Here is a 14,558-nt window from a genome sequence, read left to right as displayed (position 1 = left end):
ATCAGCGACTGAGCGACAGACTTGTCGCCCCGACGGATGATGCGCCTTTGAAGTACTGACTCCGGCACCTGAAACTGCACAGAATCGTCAGGTAAATGAGATAGTACCTGATGGTTGCCGATGACTTTCTTGAGCTAGGAAACATGGAAAACTGGCTGAATTGTGCTGTGCGATGGTAACTCCAGTTTATAGGCCACGTTCCCAATACGCTCTAGTACGCGGAAAGGGCCATAGTACTTGAAAGACAGCTTCTGACAAGACCTATTAGCAAGAGAAGACTGTATATATGGCTGAATTTTGAGAAAGACCAAATCATCAACTGCAAAAGACCTCTCTGATCTCTTCTTATCAGCATGTTTTTTTCATTCTTTCTTGAGCCCTGAATAAGTGTTGCTGGATCACGATTTGCATCAACGTCCTGTCAGTGAGCCATTGAATTGACCATAGAAACATCGATCCCAAAGTGTCTTTGTTGATGGCCATAGAGTACTTCAAATGGTGTATGCTGAAGAGCAGTATGAAAACCGGTGTTATACCAATATTCACACAAAGGAAGCTAAGAATGCCACTGTTTTGGACATGTATGCACAAAGCATATGAGAAAGGTTTCAATGCACTGGTTGATGCACTCTGTCTGGCCATCGGATTGAGGATGGTAAGATGAACTTATGTGAAGTTGGATATCAGCTAGCTTGAAAAAGTTCTTGCCAAAATTTACTTGTGAAGATTCTGTCGCGATCAAATATAATGGCAGAAGGCATACCATGCAACTTGTACACATTGCTAATGAATGCATGTGCTACTGTGGAAACTGTAAATGGGTGATGTAATGGAATGAAATGCCTATACTTTGAAAATTTATCCACCACAACAAATATGCAGTTAGCAGAACCTGATTTGGGTAGGCCTTCAATAAAGTCAATGGAGATTGTGTGCCATGCACCAGTTGGAATACGCAAAGGGTCTAAAAGACCAGGGTATCTAGATCTATCGGATTTAGCTTTCTGACACACAATGCAAGACTGCACAAAAGTATGGGTTGCTGATTTTATACCTTTCCAAGCAAACAATTGTTTGAGCTTCCTGTAAGTAACAAGGAAGCTTGAGTGTCCACCCAGAGCAGAGTTATGAAGTGCAGTCATGATTTGATGTTGGAGTTGAGGATGGTGACCAATCCAAATTCTATTTTTGTACTGCAGCAACCCATCTTTGTATGTAAAATGAGGCACAACATTACTATCAATGGATAAAGATGCCAGAATCTGTTGAGTCTTTGGATCTTTTTGATATCCTTCAGTCACAATAGCAAGCCAACTAGGAGTGACAACAGAAGTGTGTAGGAGTTGTGAAGGGGGGTTGGGATGCCTTGATAAAGCATCTGCAACTCTATTATCACTGCCTTTTTTGTAGATAATTTTATATTGTAAACCCACTAGTTTGGTGAAGACTTTATGTTGCCAATGGGTGTGAAGTCTCTAATCAGACAGGTGGGTTAAACTCTACTGATCAGTGTAGATGATGAACTTAGCTAACTGCAAATAGGATCTCCATTGTTCTACTACAATAAGAATTGCAAGATACTCCTTTTCATAAGTAGATAATCCACCAGTTTTAGGGCCAAGTGCCTTGCTAATAAAGGCTATGGGATGCCCATCTTGCATCAACACAGCTCCTACACCTTTATCACTTGCATCAATCTCAATCTAAAATGGTTTACTGAAATCTAGGAGACTAAGCACTGGAGCATCTATCAATGCTCTCTGTAGAGTCACAAAAGCTGTTTGATGAGAAGTCCAATGAAAAATAGAGTTCTTCTTCAGAAGTTTAGTTAAAGGCTTGCTAATAAGAGCAAAAGGCTTCACAAATTTTCTGTAATAGCCTGCCAAACCTAAAAAACTTCTGAGCTATTTGACATTACAAGGGGGTTCCCATTGTCTAATGGCCTCTATTTTAGCAGGGTCTGTTGACACACCATGTGCAGAGATGATGTGTCCTAAGTAGGATATACTCCTCGTTGCAAAAATACAATTGGAAAGCTTAACTTGCCACTGGTCTTTGACAAGCAACTGAAAGACTTGTCTAATGTAATATAAGTGTTCTTCCAAACTTTTGTTGTATACAAGAATGTCGTCAAAAAAGACTAGGAAATATTTCCTGAGTAGAGGAGCTAATGTTGTATTCATTGCACCTTGAAAAGTATTTCGAGCCCCAGAAAGACCAAAAGCCATGACCCTAAATTCAAAGTGATCGAAATGTGTTTGAAATGCAGTTTTGTACTCTTCTCCTGGTGCTAATCGAATTTGATGGTAGCCAGCGCGAAGATCTAGCTTTGAGAACTAGCTATCTAAGGCTAGTTCATCTAAGAACTCATCTATGACTGGAATGGAAAATTTCCCCTTGATAGTTAGAGCATTGAGGTGTCTATAGTCCACACAAAAACGCTATGAACCACCTTTTTTCTTAACTAATAGCACATGAGAAGAAAAAGCACTATTGTTTGGTTGTATGATTCTAGCATGAAGCATTTCAGACACTTGTTTCTCAATCTCATCCTTTAATACAGGAGCATACCTATAGTGTGAGGAACCGTCCAAATAGTATTCTAATTAATCATCAGAAGGATCATTATTCATAATCACAACCTCGACGATTAACCAGAATACCATTCCGGTAGTCCCGGCACGTGTTTTGTGCCCAGGATCGGAACACATGCCTCCCAAACTCAAATATCACAACACAGTTTAATAGAGAGCAAATAATTAAACTGGATTACCATTATTAAACACGCAACTGCTTCCACAATTTACAACAAAAGAGGAACAACAACAACTACGCAGCGGAAGAAAAACCTATACAACAAAAGAGTATGGAGCCGTATGCCCTTAGGCTCCATACCAAAAACGCCGGAGTTCGGAGTAGAAGGTGCTACTCCTGCCCGCCACCCTGATCGGCAGGCACAAAGTAGCCGAACACTGCCTCTCCCTCGCCAACCTGCGAACCTGAAAGCAACTTAAGGGCAGCACCCCTTAGTACGAAGGTACTAGCAAGTCTTACACAGTATGAGTATATATATTCTCGACTCCAAAGATCATGCATTTAAAGCTGTAGCAAGGATTAAGACATGTTTAAGTTCATTAAACGGTAAGCAACCTAGACTCTAGGTGTAAGCAACTGACTTAACCAACCACCGACTCAAACCCTGCCAACCAACTGATCAGAACAGATATATGAACAACATGTGTATAAAAGCAAACCATTCCCACCAACCCACCAACCACATACCGACCAAACCACCCCAAACCAACTATGCCACAACCCACATCGAAACTCTACGACCAAAACATGGTCGCTCGGTGGAGATAAGCGATAGCGATGCTCATGACCGAGAGCGCGGCAGTTTGAACTGATTATACACCCTGCAGGGGGATACTCCTGGACCCACACGACACAGGGACCATACGGCTTGTGCCACCCGCTAGGATGCGCATAAGGGGGTAACCGTGACAACCTTTCCCAACCAGGCCCAACCATGTGGATCAACCATAGCTCGGCACGGCGGTATTAGAACTACTCCCCGAGCAAACTAATACCGCTAAAAGCCCAGACTCAAACCGGACTCACACCGTCTATGACGAGGCCCACATGACCACGTCTGCGAAGGTAATTGGCTCGCCTACCATTATATCAGCATGTGGTGAGTAAGGTATGTGCTAAAGCCGACTACACCGACGATCGGTGCTTAACCGGTGCAAGCGGTCTACGGTGTCCGGGTTCCCTCCCCGAACTGCCTGAGGACTCCTCGTGAGCAGATGACACCCCTAACACCGCCCACACCTCGTCTCAACTCACCACTCACCAAACCGACTCATCATCAACACAACCACAAATGTGAACAGGTAATAAGTCCTAGGCTCGCGACAACGGTGGACGCCGTCGTCGACTTCTACTGGAAAGCCTAAGTACCACTAAGCATAGCGAACTAAAATTTGACCGCGACGACACCACTAGGCTCCTAGGAACAACACATGACATGTGACCGAAATGGGATAATGCATCGGCATAGGTTCTACCCAACTCGGTACCCGACACATGCAATGTATACATAAGCGTAGATAACATATTAAATTTTCAAGTAGACACGGTGCAATATGAACGATGCTTGCCTTGCTGCCCTGGATCAGAAAGGTGGGACGCCTCACGATCGCCCACGGCCTCCGGGATCGACGGATCGGCGATCACTATAGAGAGCAACGCATGCAATGTAATGAGCATGTATGAAATGCGACCATATAAGAAAAATATGCTCCACAATACATGACAATATTTTTCCCAGATCGCACTGTGCAAGACAAGAGTTTTCCCAGTGGTCTCATAACTTTCGAACATGACATTGACTATTTGTGCTTTAACTAAGCTGAAATACATTTAATCAATAAATAAATTCTCAGAACGTACTTAATGAGTTTCAACATTTTTAACATGTAGCTCACGTTCGTACGAAGCCAACGCAACTGGTCTCATGAAGTTTGGAGTTCGTACGAATTAACTATGAATTTTACAAGCTACCAGCTTCTAAAAAAACCTGACAACCGTCCTGCGACCACTGCTACAGTGCTCAGGGGTACCGGGGTGATCAGTGCTCAGGGGCTCGGTGAACAGTACCCAGGAGTGCTCGGGATGAACCGTGCTCGGGTGCTCGGTGAACAGTACCCCCCCGGAGTGCTCGAGATGAACTGTGCTCGGTGCTCGGTGCTCGGGTGAACAGTACCCGGAGCGCTCGGGTGCTCGGTGAACAGTACCTAGGGGAGTGCTCGGAGTGAACAGTGCTCGGTGCCCCGGGATGAACAGTACCCGAGAGTGCTCGGGTGCTCGGTGAACAGTACCTAGGGGAGTGCTCGGTGACTGTGTTCGGTGCCCGGGGTGAAACAGTACTGGAAGTGCTCGGGTGAACTGCGCTCGGGTCCTGGGGGTGAACAGCACCTCGAGTGCTCGGATGAACAGTACTCGGCGATGGGGTGAACAGTACTCGGCGCTACAGTAAAATCAGCCTTGTGCAGCTCCAGAACAGCAGCCATTACAAAGGGAAAAATTGGGCTAAACTAACCTGGGAGTCTCTCTAAATCAAAAGTAAAAATACATAGACGGGTGTACAGGGTCTAGCCTTTGCTCAACCGTCTAGCAACATGATTCCTAACTTAAATCCACATAAATCCTCATTTGTTCCCAGACTGAAGAACTTTAAGAACTTTGCAATCCTAGTTCCAGATTCAAGATCTATCCAACCAAAAATGAGCATACTTGCCATGTGAGCCTAGCAGACTCACCCAATGTCCTTTGCTGAGGTTGGTGACCGCTAGTTGAAGGAGGAAACGACGGAAATTGGCTTGGAGAAGAGAGGAAAAACTGATGCTTCCTTGCTTCTCCCAAAGAACACCAAACAAGTTCAGAACCAGCTCGAATTCCTTCGGAGAAACTGAAAATGAATTGGATGGACGAGTAGTCCTTGAGCTGGTGGTCACACGAGTACCACATTCGTACCTTGATCTTGCTCCTAGAGGTAGGGATCCCAAGGGGAAAAAGGGAGCCTAAGAGAGAGAGTGAGAGACAGCCAACTCCAACTTGCTTCCTCAAAAAGCCTTATATGGTGGAGTGGGTGAGGAGTACGTATGGGCAAGTTTGAGGGGGAGAGAGAGCTGATGCCCACTTATAGAGAGATATTTTCCATACAAATGGGCCCCATTCACCTAGAGGAAAAATCCAGACTTGCTTCTAGCTCCTTTATTTCTCTTAGTTTCCTTCTCCCACCTCATTGATCCAAAGTGAGGTGCTCTAGTGACCCAAACTGGAACATGAAACTGAAATTGCATGCTTTTAGATTAAAACACACAATTACGGATTCAGGACGTGACAAACCTCCCCCCCTAAAAAGAATCTCGTCCCGAGATTCAGTACGAGTCGGGGAGAGAACGATGAGCACACTCATGTGAGAGATTCCAAATATGCCATATTACGACATCTTTCACAAGTCCTCAAAGAACTCAGGATACTCGGAGCGGAGCTTATCTTCCCGCTCCCATGTCGCTTCGGCTTCTGTATGGTTGCTCCATTGGACTTTCAGGAATTTGATAGAATGGCGTCGTGTCTTGCGCTCGGCTTCATCCAAGATACAGATTGGTCGCTCACAATATGTCAAATCCGGTTGCAACTCTTGGGGTGCAACATCAACGACTTCCGTCGGAACTCGGAGACACTTCTTCAATTGTGACACATGGAACACATTGTGTACGGCGGAGAGAGACGGAGGCAAGTCCAACTGGTACGCGACCTCTCCACGCCGAGCAAGAATCTGAAATGGGCCAACATACCGAGGCGCCAATTTGCCTCGGACTTGGAATCGACGAACGCCTTTGAGAGGTGAGACCTTTAGGTACACGTGATCCCCCACCTCAAATGTGAGCTCTCGGCGACGTCGATCCGCATAGCTCTTCTGCCTAGACTGGGCCGTTAGAATACTCTTGCGGATATTCTGGACATGGTCTTCTGCCTCCTTGACCAAATCCGGACCCAGAAAAGCCCGCTCACCGGATTCAGACCAATTCAGCGGCGTACGACACCTCCGACCATAAAGGGCCTCAAATGGCGCCATCTCAATACTAGCCTGGAAACTGTTGTTATACGAAAATTCCGCGAACGGCAGGCATATGTCCCACTTCTTCCCATAAGTGAGCACACAAGCACGGAGCATATCTTCAAGAATCTGATTTACCCTCTCCGTCTGACCATCCGTCTACGGGTGATACGCCGTGCTGTGGAACAACTCGGTTTCCATAGCCTCCTGGAAACTTCTCCAGAAATGAGAAGTAAACTGTGTACCCCGATCAGAAACGATCTTCTTCGGCACTCCATGGAGACAAACGATTCTAGTAAGGTACAACTCCGCATACTGCTTAGCAGAATAAGTGGTCCTGACAGGAAGGAAATGCGCGGACTTTGTCAACCGGTCCACGATGACCCAAATAGAGTCATACCCACTCGAAGTCTTCGGTAAGCCGGTAATGAAATCCATCCTAACTTCTTCCCACTTCCAAGATGGAATGGGCAAAGGCTGGAGTGTGCTGGCAGGCTTAATGTGTTCAGCCTTCACCCTTCGGCAGACGTCGCACTCAGACACATACCTAGCAATCTCCCGCTTCATGCGAGTCCACCAGAAATGGGGTTTTAAATCCTGATACATCTTCGTACTGCCAGGGTGAATGGACATCAACGAATCATGAGCCTCATCAAGGATCTTCTTCCTCAGCGCCTCGACCCTCGGAACCACTAGATGGTTCCCAAACCAGATAACGCCTTGATCATCCTCAGTAAAGCACAAGGCCTGCCCGATCTTCCTCTTCTCTCGAATTCGGGCCATACCCTTATCATCCCTCTGTGCAGCCTTAATCTCATCAATGAGCGTGGACTTGATTTCGAGATTGGCAATAAAACCATCCGGCACCATATCAAGCCCAAGACGCCATAAATCATCACATAATGTGGAATCCATTGACGAGGCTATAAGACAGTGACAATGAGCCCTTCGACTCAAAGCATCGGCGACCACATTCGCCTTGCCAGGATGGTAGTGAACCTCCAGCTCGTAGTCTTTGATCAACTCAAGCCACCTGCGCTGCCTCATGTTCAAATCTGACTGCGTGAAGATGTACTTCAGGCTCTTATGATCTGTGTAGATACGGCACAAGTTGCCCATCAAGTAGTGGCGCCACATCTTCAGAGCGTGCACGATAGCTGCAAGTTCAAGATCATGTGTCGGATAGTTCTCCTCGTGACGCTTCAGCTGTAGGGATGCATATGCAACGACTCGGTCCTCCTGCATCAAAACACAGCCGAGACTGATGCCGGACGCGTCGCAATACACATCAAATCCTCTGGTCACATCAGGCTGAGCCAGCACTGGAGCGGTCGTGAGCAGCTTCTTCAATGTTTGGAAAGCAGACTCACAGGCATCTGACCACTCAAACACGCTGCCTTGCTTCAACAACTCAGTCATCGGCTTCGCAACCTTGGAGAAGTTCTCGATGAACCGGCGGTAATAGCCTGCAAGTCCAAGAAAACTCCGGATCTCACTGACATTCTGGGGCTGAACCCAGTCGAGCACATCCTGCACCTTGCTCGAGTCAACTGCCACCCCGTTCTCTGATAGAACATGTCCCAGAAAAGCCACCTCCCTGAGCCAGAACTCACACTTGCTGAACTTGGCATACAGCTGATGTTCTCGGAGCCTGCCCAGAACAATACGGAGGTGCCCAATGTGCTCTTGTTCAGTCTTGGAGTATATCAGAATGTCGTCGATGAAAATAATGACAAACTTGTCCAACTCCTCCATGAATACCGAGTTCATGAGGTACATAAAGAAAGCTGGCGCATTAGTCAAGCCAAACGACATAACGGTGAACTCATACAAGCCGTATCGAGTAGAGAACGCTGTCTTTGGAATATCACTCGGTGAATTAATGAAGCTTTAACCTAATTAATAAATCTTATAAATTTAATTAATTATTTAATGTTTGGGGATATTTTTAATAGGTATATTAGGTTATTATGAAACCAACAAAATTAATTTCATAATTTTTGGAGCTACAAAGAATTTATTATGAATTTTATAAGTTTCAGTCATTAGTAAACTGTGCTGAAAATGGTTCTGCCGAGTTGACCATGGTCAAACTGCCAACAGGGGCGGTTAGATTGCTAGGAGTCGCGGTCAGACCACCGGAAACTGTGGTCAGACCATCGAAAACCACGGTCAGACCGTCGGCGTGCAGAGAGGTTTGGGTTCTGGCGGTCAGACCGGCCCGAGTGATGGTCGGACCCCTGGAACGATGGTCAGACCGCCAAAAAGTGCGGTCAGACCGCTGGGAGCGGCCGGGGTCACTAGGTGAGCTCATCAGTGATGATTCCGATGATTCTGGTGGCTTTTGGGGTGGGGATTTGGACCTAGAGCACCCTCTTGACCTCTTCTACCGTATAGGACCACACGTATAAGCCGAAATCGACCAAAACTCGGCTATTGCCTTCAATGCTCAAGAACACTAGAACTTCACAACCTTAGCTTCAAATTCGAAATCTATCCAACCAAAACACCGATTCTTGACATGTAAGCCTAGGGGACTCACCCAAGGGTCTTTGCCGAGGTTGTTGACCACTGGGTGAAGGAGGAAACGGAGGAAAATTGCTCGGGAGGAGGATAAACACCAGTGTTCCTCGTGTTTCAACCCTAAACACCAAAAGACATCAAATCCAGCCCAAATCCTTCGAAAAAACGAAAAGGAATTGGATGGGTGCGTAGCTTAGGAGCTTGTGATTGCGATGGTACCACATACTCACCTCGAATCTTGCTCTATAGGTGGGATTTGAGGGTGAGAGAGAGAGTGAGTGTGAGGGAGGGGGGAGGAGCTGCTGCTCCTGTGTGCTGCACGGTGGGGGAGAGTGAGCTGAGGGAGTGAGAGAGGGAGCAGGTGGGCTGCATGTGAGGGAGAGAGGTGTGGATCCCACATGTTAGAGAAAAAGTCTATTTTAATTGCGAATTTTTATTCTTTTCTTTCACGGATTTCTTTCTCTCATCCGAATGACTTTAAACGAATTGCTCTAGAGTTACAAAACAAAATTATATAAAATTAAACATAATACTTAAGAAGCATATTTATGCTTAACAATGTAATTACGGATTTTGGGTCGTGACACGAGCCCATGCACATGTTACACAAACATTCAAGCCGACTCAATCTCACGTTGGTCCTTCTGGTTCTTTTGCCCTGCAACCCGTGGAGTGGACGCCCTTCTTCCTCAGCATTGCCTTCTCCATTAGTATGAGCGCTAACACCACTACGCTTTGCAAACCGACGATATATCGGTGCTGGTCCAGTTTTAGCGACAGACGTATGATGGGGTTTTTGTGTCGTGTATTGTGGGCTGGGGGTGTTGAAAACCCCAAAACTTGCAACGATTTTTTTGTGATTTTCCCTTTTTAGCTTTATCCTCGGTGTTTTCTTAAGGCTGTAGGGACCACCCATCTTCCATTCGTAGGAACCTAAATGTTTATATAAGAAAGTGAAAGTGAAAACAACAAAAGTCAGCGAAACACAGATATTGAAATCGAGCAAGGGTTGTAGAACAAAACACACGTTCACGAAGTTAACTTCTGACTTAAAATGAGATACCAATATCTGATGGTTTGTAAAAACTTTGGCTACTAGTCACCACTTAGATCGTCTTCAACAATCCATATCAGCTAGTTGTAAAGATGTTTACATCATATTTTGGTCTATGTGGAGGAAAGTTAATACGAGGAGAGCGAAAAGCTATTCCCTACAGTTCAAAATAAGTGTCATTTTGGATATTGACACGGTTCTCAAAATACAAATTTGACTACTACTTTTTATTATAATATATTGTTAAAACATATCGAAAGTATACTATTATAAAAATATATTTTTGAGAAAATCTGCTTGTGTTATTTTCAAGTATCTAAACTCAATACATAAAAAGTAATTTATAGCCAAAGTTTGAAACAGCTGCACGCAATCCAAAACAACACTTATTTTGAACTAAAAAGAGTAGCTACTAACGTGCAGTTAGTCTATAGCACATTCTTGTGTATTTCCATCCTGTCCTCCTTTTCCAATAATGAATGTGTCCAAGAAATATGACAGTTGCAGTGTGAGAAACCGTCCAAACACTATTTTAATTAATCACCAGAAGTATCATTATTCATAAATACAACCTCAATGATTAACCAGAATACCATCCCAGTAGTACCGAAACATGTTTCGTGCCCAAGACCGAAACATGTTTCGTGCCCAAGATCGAAACACATGCCTTTCCAACATGTACATCACAACATAGCTTAAGAAAGAGCAAGTAATTAAAATTATATTACAACTTCTTAAGCATGCAACTATTTGCAACAGTTTACATAAAGAGGAACTATGCAGCGGAAGATTAAAACCTCAACAACAACAAAAGGAGAGTGGAGTCATATGCCCTTAGACTCTACCCCAAAAGCTACACCGCACTAGAGTAGAATGCACTACTCTTGCCCACCACCTGTATGGGCAGGCACGAAGTAACCAAACACCGCCTCACCCTCACCAGCAGAAACTGAAAGCGTAGGCATGAGTATGAAGGTACTCCCAAGACTTAAATCATATATAGCACATATACATAGCTCGACTCCAAGGATTATGCATTGAGATGTTAACAAGAGTAGGCCACAAGGTTAAGTAAAACATATGCAGTAATCAACCTAGACACATATGTGTGAGCATCTATACTTAACTAAAAAAAAAATCCCTTTCTACCCTGCAATCCACAACTTGGACATGTATGTATAGGAACTATAGTATCTCATCAACAATATTCACCAACCATTTCTATCATACCATAACCTTATCCCACATTCGTAAACTCTACGACCGATGCAAATGAACGGAAGTATGCTCATGACTGAGAGTGCGGCGATTTGAATTGTTCTTACACCCTGCAGGGGGTATAACTTTACCCACACGACTCGAAGACCATTCGGCTTGTGCTACTCATGACAGTACACACAAGGGGGTACTCGTGTCAACCTTTCTCATACCTGGAACCACACACATGCAATGCCCCTAGGGTACCGAGGTTACCGCGAGCGTGTCTCAGACACATTCGGCTCCCCGCCACCTTGCTTCTCCTTTTCTTTTTCTCTTATGCGTCATAGAGCCACAAGGCAAGTGTCGGCACGACATATGATAATTGGCTTATCTTATAATTAAATTACTATGTGGTGAGTACGGAAAATGTTAGAGCTAACTGCACCGATGGACGACCTTAAATGATGCAACCGGTCTATGGCATTAGGGCTCCTCTCCCGAACTACCCAGAGGAATCCTCCTGGGTAGAAGATACCCCTAAACCACCCACATCTTGCCTCAATCTCATATCTCAACCATCCTTCTCAACCTCATCTTTATATCTGTGAACACTGACTAAGCCCTAGGTTCGCGAACAACGGTAACACCGTCGCTCGACTTCTACCGAGGACCTAAGCATTGCTAAGTATTTCGAATAATCGTTGAAAGTAGACACCAACTATATCATCAAGGCTACAAGGATAAGGATTCATCAATAAGTCAAGGTAGAGATAATGCATCAACATAGGTCCTACCCATATCAAACTGACACTGGACTCAACACATGCAAACATACATAAAGCATAATTTATCAATTTTAGACTCCATCTAATTTGAACAAAGGGTATAATATGCTTAGATGCTTGCCTGGCTGCTCTAGGGTTTGCCCGATACTTCTCACATAAAACTCAGAGAAATGCGGAAGGTTGGCGTTGTCTTCAATCGCGCTCGTGTCACGCTCCGGATCTTCATTCACTAATGAAAAACGCATGCAATGATGAGCATGAACGGCATGCAATGACGGATGCTCCACAGTTTATGACAATAGTGGAGATGCAATGCATCATGCATAGGTTTTAAAGTATTAAAGGTTTTCCTTAGTTTGAATTATCGTTAAGCATCTAATCTTTTCCTGGATTAATTAGGTTTAACACGAAGCTTAACCTTAAATAGGAATTTAACCATATCTAACATGTAGGTGATTTTTTTTGCTGCACAGGGTATATCAAAATAGTATTAACAAAATTGCTCATCAATTTTGGAGTTATCACTAATTAATTATGAATTAACAAAGCTTAAACCTATTTTATTAACCAATGAAACTCAAGTACATATTTCATAGCTCCTAGCATTTTTAACATGTAGATTATGCTCATAAAAACCCAACAAAACTGGGTTCACTATTTTTGGAGCAATATTCTATTTTCTATTCATTTTACAACTTTCAGCCGAATTACTTGTTGAACCAATATTCAAATTCACATTTTTTTGGTTTTAGCAAAATTTAAAAGGCCTAAATCCTTTTTACACAGGCAGGCTACCAGCCCAAGCCATGAAAGCAGGCCCAGGCATTTGACTTCGATCAAAATTGACCCGGAGCAATGGCGGCTTAGTGTGTCGGCCGGCCAGCGGCTCGGCTCTGCCTTGCCGGCGGCAAGAACTGGCCAGCCGAGGGCACCAGCAGGACAAGCGTTGCACGGGGAACTTTCCTAGGGGCTACAGACTGGTGGGCCTGGCCGTACAGGGCCGACGACGAGGGCCATGTTGCGACGGCGGTCGATCCTCAGGGAGAGGCGTGTCGGCGACGTACCAAACAGAAAAACACGCGCGCACTAGCTACACGAGGGCACGAGGGAGCTCACTAGCGGTTTGTCTTGGATAGAGGCAGCTCAGAGTAGGGGGTCGGCAGTGGAGTCACAGAGCTCGACGCTAAATCTGAGGAAGAACGGCCGTCATGATGGGTCGGCGACGAATCCAAAGGGGAAACGGCCGAGGGCTAGTTGTGGGAGCCACAGCGTGCCACGGTGAACCGGTCGATAGGGTTCATGTCATGCGGGCGTGGCCAGAGAAGGAGGAGGCTTGTGGCGACAGAATCGACGGCAGCTCGAGGCAGCCTGAGTTGTAGAAGACCACCACGCAAACCTGAATTTCGGCTAGGAAGGCAGGGGCTCACGCGTCAATCACCAGGGACGACCTTGGGCTATCCTTCAATGGGCTCCGAGGGACCTTTCTGGGGTGGAGATGAGCTCTGCAACGAGGAAAACGGGCAATGGTGTGGTGCCATGTGCTATGCTCTGTGGCGAAAGAGAGGGAAGTGAGGGGGAGAGTGAAGCAGAGAGACGAGAGAGGGTCGAGTAGGAGGAGATAAGATGCGTAGCCAAGGCTTCCTCTCGAAGGCTCAGGCGTGACTTGATGGCATGCTGCGTTTGCCGGTCACCAAAGTCAGCAAAAGCGGCGGCCGCCCCTGAGCAGTGCTCGGCGAGTGAGAGGAGGTGAGAGGCAAAGAGAGAGGGATGACATGTGGGGCATGGTGAACAGTGACGGCCAAAGAAAAAATATCCCCCTCCTTTGCTCTACTCAAAAACTGATCTTCCCAAGGTCTAAAAATCCTAGGACAAATTTTGTGTGAAACTAAATTCACAGGAAATCCATTTAAACTTGTTTGACCCCAATAGCCCGAGCCAATTTCCAATTAAAATTCTTCAAAAATGCATCATTTTCCAACTTGCTCTAATTTTTATGCCTTCAAAATAATTCCCAAAAATTTAGGAAATTCATTTATATTCTTCATATGGTATGGACTAAATTTCCAACCCTATGTTGTATAGTAATATTATGAGTTCCTTCACAAAGCATTACTTAATATTACTTTAACAATTTGAGTTCAATTTAAAACACATGCAAAAAATTGCTCAAAATAATAAACATAATGCTAATGATGCTCATTAATGCTTAATGACCTGATTAACGACTTTGGGCTGTCACAAAACTCGCCCCCCCCCCCCTAAAAGAATCTTGTCCTGATATTCGGGTGAAGTGCGGGGAAGAGAGCGAGGAAAAAGGAGTTTTCAGGACTGGAACGATAATGACATCACTAGATTATACAACAGTGCT

This window comes from Phragmites australis, chromosome 3 (assembly GCF_958298935.1).
Source record: "Phragmites australis chromosome 3, lpPhrAust1.1, whole genome shotgun sequence".
In the NCBI taxonomy this organism is placed as follows: domain Eukaryota; kingdom Viridiplantae; phylum Streptophyta; class Magnoliopsida; order Poales; family Poaceae; genus Phragmites; species Phragmites australis.
Note: the sequence above shows the minus strand (reverse complement) of the source record.